Below are 8,643 nucleotides of genomic sequence, written 5' to 3' on the forward strand. Positions count from 1 at the left end.
ATTGGGTCCAGGTCGATGTGCTCATGGATTGAATCTGTGGATCAATGCCATGTCTCAAGGAATTCCATGGCTGTTCTCTGTTTGGCTTGTCTTATCATAGTAGTGTTGTCCCAGTCGAACTTATGTTGCTTGTCATCTGAGTGTGTGGCTATGAAGGATAGCTGGTCTTGTCGTTTCGTGGCTAGTTGGTGTTCATTGATGCGGATCATTAGCTGTCTTCCTCTTTGTCAGATGTAATGTTATTGCAGTCCTTGCATGGGACTTTGTACACTACATTGGTTTTGCTCATGCTAGGTATCGGGTCCTTCGTCCTGGTGAGTCGTTGTCTGAGAGTGGCTGTTGGTTTGTGTGCTGTTCGGAGTCCTCGTGATCGCAGGAGTGTGGCTGTCAGTTCGGAAATGCTCTTGATGTATGGCAGTGTGGCTAGTCCTTTGGGTTGCGGCATGTCTTCGTTCCGTTCTCTTTCACTTAGGCATCTGTTGATGAAAATTCGCGGGTATCCGTTTTTGGCAAATACATCGTATAGGTGTTCTTCTTCCTCTTTTTGCAGTTCTGGTGTACTGCAGTGTGTTATGGCCCTTTTGAATAGTGTCTTGATGCAACTTCTTTGATGTGTGTTGGGGTGGTTGCTTTCGTAGTTCAGGACTTGGTCTGTGTGTGTGGCTTTCCTGTACAGAGAACACTCAACGGAGAGTTCACCACAAAGTTATACAGGAAAGCCACACACACAGACCAAGTCCTGAACTATGAAAGCAATTACTCCAACACACACCAAGGAAGTTGTATCAAGACACTATTCAAAAGGGACACAACACACTGCAGACACCAGAACTGCAAATAGAGGAAGAAGAACACCTATGCAATGTATTCGCCAAAAACGGATACCCGCGAAATTTCATCAACAGATGCCTAAGGGAAAGACAACGGAATGAGGACATGCCGCAACCCAAAGGACTAGCCACACTACCGTACATCAAGAGCATTTCTGAACTGACAGCCACACTACTGCGATCACTAGGACTCATAACAGCACACAAACCAATAGCCACTCTCAGACAACAACTCACCAGGACGAAGGACCCGATACCCAGCATGAGGAAAACCAATGTAGTGTACAAAATCCCATGCAAGGACTGCAAAAACAGTACAAAGAACACGAAACGCCACCAGCAGCTATCCTTAGTAGTCACACACTCAGATGACAAGCAACATGAGTTCACTGGGGCAACACTACTATTATAGGACAAGCCAAACAGAGAACAGCCAGGGAATTCCTAGAGGCATGGCATTCATCCACAGATTCAATCAATAAGCACATCGACCCGTACCCAATATACCGGCCACTGCAGCGGACAGCTGGAACTGACAAGCAGAGGCGGCGGATACAAATCAATATAAATGCCGAAGGAAACATTACAGAAGCGCTTCACAGGAAGCTCCCAAGCACTGGGGATGCCACCTAGAGAGGGGACGAAGCGTCTGCAACATAAACTCCCAGCTCGGCGAACAGAACCACAACAACATGCGAGATGTATGCTGGGGTTGAATGTTTGAGCATATCTATTCCTCTTTGGGTAAAGCTGTGAGTTCCAACAACGCTCCTCTCCTAAGTGGCCTCTCTGGAGACTGACTGTCACACCTCCATGTGTCCCGTGCTTTCCCTTCTGATGAATAACCTATGGTTTTCAGATGGCATGGCTGTCATGGTCAATGCCAGAATAGGAGCCGGATGTGGGGACACTTTGGAATCCCAACTGGAGGGTGCAGCCAAAAGATTATCGGAAAATTCGGAAATTCCCCAGGTACCCTCGCTAGGTCTACCTTGAAGGTGATTACTGTTTCTCATGGAGTGACAAGGAGATATTCCTCATGAAATAGATAACACAATATGTACTGTGCTCCTGGTATGGATCTAACTGAATCATGTGGTGATGGGAGTCGGTAAAATCAGTAGGTGGAAAATCACACCGGGTCAGGAAGAATCTAAGGAGCAGGAAAGTCGGTGTTTTAGGCAGAAAGAGTTCTTGATCAACGCAGATTTTCATGCTCCACAGATGTTTTCTGACGTGTTGTATTTTTCCAGTTCCACATTTTTCAGGTTGTAACTTCCATTATCTACAGTCCTGACTGTTTCAGAGACATGGAGATAGGAACTGTGCACAGTGAAGCCAGCGTCGTCTGACTAAGGGATATGCAAACGGAAGCTCTGCACAGTGATGCCGGTACATTCTGATGGATAAGACGAGGACGCGCATAGTGATCCCAAATTGAATCGAACCGAGGGCTAGTGAGATGGCGAGTGAGCACAGAGTTCCCGGTGTGGTTATATCTGAGGGATAGGGAGATGAGGACTGTGCACAGGGCTCGCAATGTGGTCTGAAGGAGAGGGTAATGGCGACTGCACACAGGGCCCATATTGTGGTCTAAGGAATAGTGCGATCGGGAATGTGTACATGCCCCCTAATACGTGCCTAAATATTGGGCAGTGGAAGGCATAAGTGCCCTATTCTCCCGCTGCAGTCCAATTGAAGCAGTTTGTTCATAGAACTGTGCACAATGGCTTGAAGTGTATCTGAGCCAAAGGACATGGGAATGATGAAATGCATAATGCAGGTTGGTTGATGGTGGAAACTAGATAAAATCACGTAGGGGAATGGGAGAGAACGCCGTTCTCACATAAGCCTCCACGAGGTACCATAGTCCAATAACCTCTCACACTCTGCATTTCAGCGGCATCATTCAGATGCTCCAGCGTGGGTGGCAGGTGTCGAAGTGATGGCTGTGATCCAGGAGAAATCCGGAGAAGCAACCTTTGTGTCTGGACATATGGCTGCTGCATCCGTATGCACAATGACTGAGATGGTGGGTGGGGGACAACAAGGTGGTGGGCATGGTGACGAAACAAGCCGTGTCAGAGTGGATGTTCTTTAAGTCCACTGATTCCTGTCAATTCAGGGAGTCAAATAATGGAGAGTTTTCAGAAATAAAGTCACTGCATTGACATTCACCTGAGATCCGTCTCTTCTTGACACACAGTATGACATTGGCTGGGGCATTGCGACACGACTGCAGAAATGTGAGCATTGTCGTCGGGTCAGTTCTGGGGAAGGGTGCACTCTTGTAGGGTCAGTGCTGTGGGAGTGCCGCCCTGTCATCGGGTAAGGTTTGAGGGGGAGCTGCACGATCAGACGTCACTATTAATGGGTAAGTGCTGATGGACTGGGCACTGTCGGAGTGTCAATTCTGAGGACATGGGCACTTTCACGGGTCAGTCCTTTGGTGTAGACACTGTCAGAGAGTCAGTGCGAAGGGAGTTCCCCACTGTCGGAGGGTCAGTGCTGATGTTGTGCCACACTGTTGAATGATCAGATTTGAGGGATTTGCCGCATGGTCAGAGGGTCAGCGGTGAGGGAAATCTGCACTTTTCGTGTTTCAGTGCTGAGTCCGGATGCACGTTTGTAACGTCAGTGCTGAGACAGTGCGAAAATGTCGCACGCTCAATGTTGAGGAAACATTGCACAGTCAGAAGGTCAGCTCTGAGGGAATGGGCACTCTTTAACATTCAGTATTGAGTGAGTGGTAATTGGGGTTCAGTCCTGATGGAGTGAGTATTATCGGAGGGTCAATGTGGAGGGAGTGGGAACTTTCGCTTGGTCAGTGCTGAGGGAATGGGAACTGCCAGAAGGTCACTGTTGAGAAAGTGGGAACTATCGGGCAGTCAGTGCCGAAGGATTGCAAAACTGTCGAAGGATTAGTGCTGAGGGAGTCCCACACTGTCGAAGGGTCAGTAATTAGGAAGTTCTGCACGTGTTGCGGGTCAATGCAAAGGGACGGTGCTCTGTTGTAGCGTCACTGCTCAGAAAATGAACAAGGTCTTAGGATCAGTGCTGAGCGAGCTCCGCACTGTTGGAGGTCAGTACTGAAGGAATGGGCGGTGACGGCGGTCCCTGCTGAGCAAGTGCTGCACTGCCGGATGGTCACTGCTGAGGGAGCTGCGCACTGTGAGAGGGTAACTGCTGTGACGGGGGCACTGTTCAATCGTGATCCCCGAAGGTGTGCCGCGCTGTCGGAGTGTCAATGCTGATGGAATGGGCACTGTTGCGTTATCAGTAAAGAGGAATTGGTCACTGTCAGAAGGTCAGTCTTGACGGTTTTGGCACTGTCGGACGTAAGTGCTGAAGGAGTGGGAACTGTCGAGGGTCCGTGCTGAGGGAGTGGGCACTGTCGAGGGTCCGTGCTGAGGGAGTGGGCACTGTCGGAGGGTTAGTGCTGAGGGAGTGGGCACTGTCAAGGGTCCGTGCTGAGGGAGTGGGCACTGTCGAGGGTCCGTGCTGAGGGTGTGGGCACTGTAGAGGGTCCGTGCTGAGGGAGTGGGCACTGTCGAGGGTCCGTGCTGAGGGAGTGGGCACTGTCGAGGGTCCGTGCTGAGGGAGTGGGCACTGTCGAGGGTCCGTGCTGAGGGTGTGCTACAATGTTGGAAGGTCAGTGCTCTGTGAGTGGCCACTGTTGCAAGTTCAGTTCTGAAGACGTCGGCTTTGTGGGCGGGTCAGGACTGAAGGTCAGTATCAGGTCAGTAGTCAGGGAGAGTTAAACTGCTGAGTGGGAGTGGACCCTATCGGAAGGTCAGAATAAGATGGCGAGGCAAATAGAAATGCAATGTAATTGATCTGAAATCCGGGAACATCAGGCACTACCTGGAGCTGGAGCTGGAGCTGGAGCTGGAGCTGGAGCTGGAGTTGGAGCAGGATCTTTTGCTGGTGCTGGCGATGGAGTTGGTGCTGTTGCTGGTGGTGAAGGAGGTGCAGGAGCTGTAGCTGGACCTGAATCTGGACTTGAATCTGGGACTGGAGGTGATGCTGATGATGGAGCTAGATCTAGTGCTGTAGCGGTTTCTGGAGCTGCCACATGTGATGGTGCCGGCTCTGGAACTTGAGGGGAACTTTTTTACAGAGCTGGAACTGGAGCGGAAACTCAATCTTGAGCTGGAGCTGGAGCTGGGACTTGAACTAGTGCTAGAGCAGGACCTTTTGCTGATGTGGTGCTGTAGCTGGTGGTAGCGCTGCAGCTGACTCTGCAGCTGGAGCTAGAGCTGGTGCTGGAAAAGGAGACGAAGTTGTGGCTGCAGCTGGTACTGGAGATAGTGCAATTGCTGCAGTTGGTGCTGGAGCTGGGGCTAGAGCAGCCTCTGGTGTTGAAGTTGCAGCAAGATCTAATCCTTCAACTTGTGCTAGAACAGCTTCATTGAGCTCGTGCCTTTGCTGCAGCTGGAGCCGAAGCTGGTGCTGAAGCTGGAGGTGGTGCAGCTGGGAAAATTGCAAAGAAGATTTACGGGTATATTTCCAGTACCAGTGGGCCTGAGTTATCGGGGGTGGTTGGCCAGGATAGGACTGCACTCCGCAGAATGGAGGAAAATGACTAGTGATCTAATTGATGCGTATAAAATCATGAGCAGCACCGATAGAATGAATTGTATTCTCAGTGAATCGTAATCTAGGTTTTAAGGTGAAAGTCGAAAGATTTAAAAGGTCCTGAGGGGCAAATTCTTCAACAGAAAACAGTGCGTGCGTGGAAAAGGTTGAGGCAGATACAGTATTTAACAAAATAAACATTTGGATCGGCACATAGATTGGAATGGTTTCGGGTTATATGGACCAAATGTGGGCCATTCAGACGAAATGAGTGGCCACCATGGTCAGTTTGGTCTGAAGGACCTGTTTGCATGTTGTGTTACTTCATGACTCTATGAATTGGGTTAAAAATAGATAGGAACTGAGAACTTTGCTCCGAATGTGATCCGTTTGGCGAGTTGGAGGCAAGCACGAGGGACTCTGCTATGTGTAGTCAGAATCGGGAAGAATGGACAGAAACTGGCCATTTTTTTCTCCCGGTGTAGTCTGTTAATCGAGGATAAGGCAGGGTATGTGCACTGTGCTCCCAGCAGGGTCTGTTAGGGGAGGTGTCCGCTGGAACTCTACACTGTACTCCCTGTGTGGTCTGTGAGGTGTACTGACCACAGCGCAAATACACTGTGCTCCTAGTGTCGTCCAAACAGTATAGGTGAAGGCAGAGACTGTGCACTATACTGTTGGTGTGGTCGGAACAGTGGAAAATGTGGTAGCCGCTGTGCACTTTGCTCTCAGTGTTATCTCGCAGAGTTGATAGAGGCAGCAACTGAGGACGGTGCTCCCAGTACGGTCTGAGTAGTGCATACAAAGGGAAGAACTATGCACTTGTTTGAAGTTTTGTCCAAAGAGAGGAGATGGAGGCATTGCGTTCTGAACAGGGGAGTTGGAGGCAGCGACCGTACTCTATCCTTCAGGCGTGGCCTAATCAATGAACACTGACACCAGAAATATCATTAGCAGCAACAATTTGGAAGTGTGTAGAACGGTTAAGATGCCATCAACTCCTAGGGGCTTTCACCCAAGTACAAAAGTGAGAACTCTATCCAGTTTGATAAAAGTCCTAAATTGATTTTGACCCATAAGCAGCAGAGCTCTTGAAGAACCAAGATAAATAGCTGGATTTAAGTTGCGGTGATCTCTGATCCAGATGAACAGCAGTTCTGGTGTGTGTGAGTAGATCACTTCTTCCCGTATCTACAAAATGGATCATAAGATTGGCGACTGATGGCCTCACTTACAACCTCCTACTCCCACCCCCACCACCACCCCCGCCATGGAGAGCCACAGCAAAAGCAAATATCAAGATCGGTGTTCCCAACATCTTCAGCTGATCTCCTCCGAGGGACATTGAGACAATTAGATTCTGGAAGTTATTTATAAGAACGCACATTATTTTAATGTAATGATTACCAACGTTTTATAAGCAGTACATCCAACTTGGTGATGTTGAAGTGACTGTTGGTGTGCTGAATGATACTGCTTAAAAAGTGTTCATAAGCTTCAGGCGAGTTTTATTAACTATTAATTACCCTCTGAAATTGCACAGCAGCTTCTTCACAGTTCACTATTCTCCCTAACTAACATCAGCTACAAATGTAGAGAGCTTTCCCTCAACACCTGTCTCTAAATCGTTTATCTTTATCAAAAAAACGAGGGCCCCAAAACCAATCTCTGGGGCACCCCGTCAGATTGCCTCCAATCGGGCAAACGCCCATCAAAACATAATCTCTGTTTCTTAGCATTTAACTAACTGCTAATCCATGATGGGAAGGATCCATCCATCCTAAATATTCCTGACATGCTACGCAAACTGCCACCTGGCACCGTGTCAACTAATTTCTAAAAGCACTAACATGCAACTTTTACAGCATTCCCTCATCCTGCTGTCTGTTTCATTCGTCAAAGTGGTCAATCAGCATTGTCAGATATGACTTGACCTTAGCAAATCATTGTTCATTGTCTAGTATTGACATTTTTTTGCTCTAAGTGAATATTTATGTTATCCAAATTAGGCCACATTCTATTTTCCCAACAATCCCAAGCTGACAGCTCTGAAGTTTAATGGTTTACCCTTTTCTTAAACAATAATATCACATTTACACACATCTTGCGTTTGCAAAGCTCATTGCGGAAAATATTAATGTGACTGGATTCTGTGGAGGTCCTGCAGAAGTATCCCGGCTCTGTCAGCAAATACAATCTCCCTTTGAGAGAATTAAGACACCAACCAGGAGAGAATCCTTGTCCTGATTCCCATGGTCTTCATTGTAATCATGGCTCCATGCAGCCACACACTCTGACAAAGGCCGTCGCTCCCACCTTCTGCTTTTGGACCAAATTCTTGTTCTGTGTTGAGAGCAGAGCTCACAGAATCACTGACAGTTACGCAGTAGAATTACAGCAGAAGGCCAGTTTGTCCATGCTTTCCGCCCTGGCTCTTTGAAGTACATCATGAATTAATGACATACTCCTTGCATTTCAATAGTATCATGCAAATCAATTATGTTCTAATCTTCATTTAATCCCTCCCTTGAACACCTGAATGAAACCTGACTTCACCGTACTCAGGCAGCACATTACCAAACAAAACACCGTGCTTTAAGAAAGAGAATCTTTCTTCATTTCATATTTGTAGCTTTTCAAATCAGTTGAAGTCTATGCCTGATACCACAAACCCGGTTCCCTGTTTATTTGCAATCGGGGAAAACGTTTATTCTGTTTTCCTCTGTCCAAAGCCCTCGTCAACTTAGAGATCCTCCTCCCCTATCAAATCCCCTTCTTATTCTTCTCCTGTCAAATGAGAAAAATCCCATACACTACAATCATCAGAACTGTGGTTTCTCACCGGAAACCAGACTCGCAAATCTCTTCCACACGTTCTCAGACTCCAATATGTTCATAACAAGCCCAGGACGTGGCGTCAAGAACTGTGAGCAATATTCCAGCTGAGATGCATTGAAATAATGATGAAGACGTCTGGGTGCAACTGAGGAGTGTTACAATGCTCTATTTAACCAGAGACACTCACAATCTATGAGGAGATATCTGGACTTCGCCAGTGATGATGGACATAGGAGTTGAATGTGTAATGTTTCTGTTTGTATCCAATCTACACCGTCAAGTTCAATCCACATGATTACACAATATTGACGAATTAATCTAGCAATCATCAGATGTTCAATCATTACTATCTGCGTACTGTATCCACGGGGAGACAGTGAGCTGGCCGTGTCATATT

Source organism: Chiloscyllium punctatum, chromosome 51, assembly GCF_047496795.1.
Source record: "Chiloscyllium punctatum isolate Juve2018m chromosome 51, sChiPun1.3, whole genome shotgun sequence".
In the NCBI taxonomy this organism is placed as follows: Eukaryota; Metazoa; Chordata; class Chondrichthyes; order Orectolobiformes; family Hemiscylliidae; genus Chiloscyllium; species Chiloscyllium punctatum.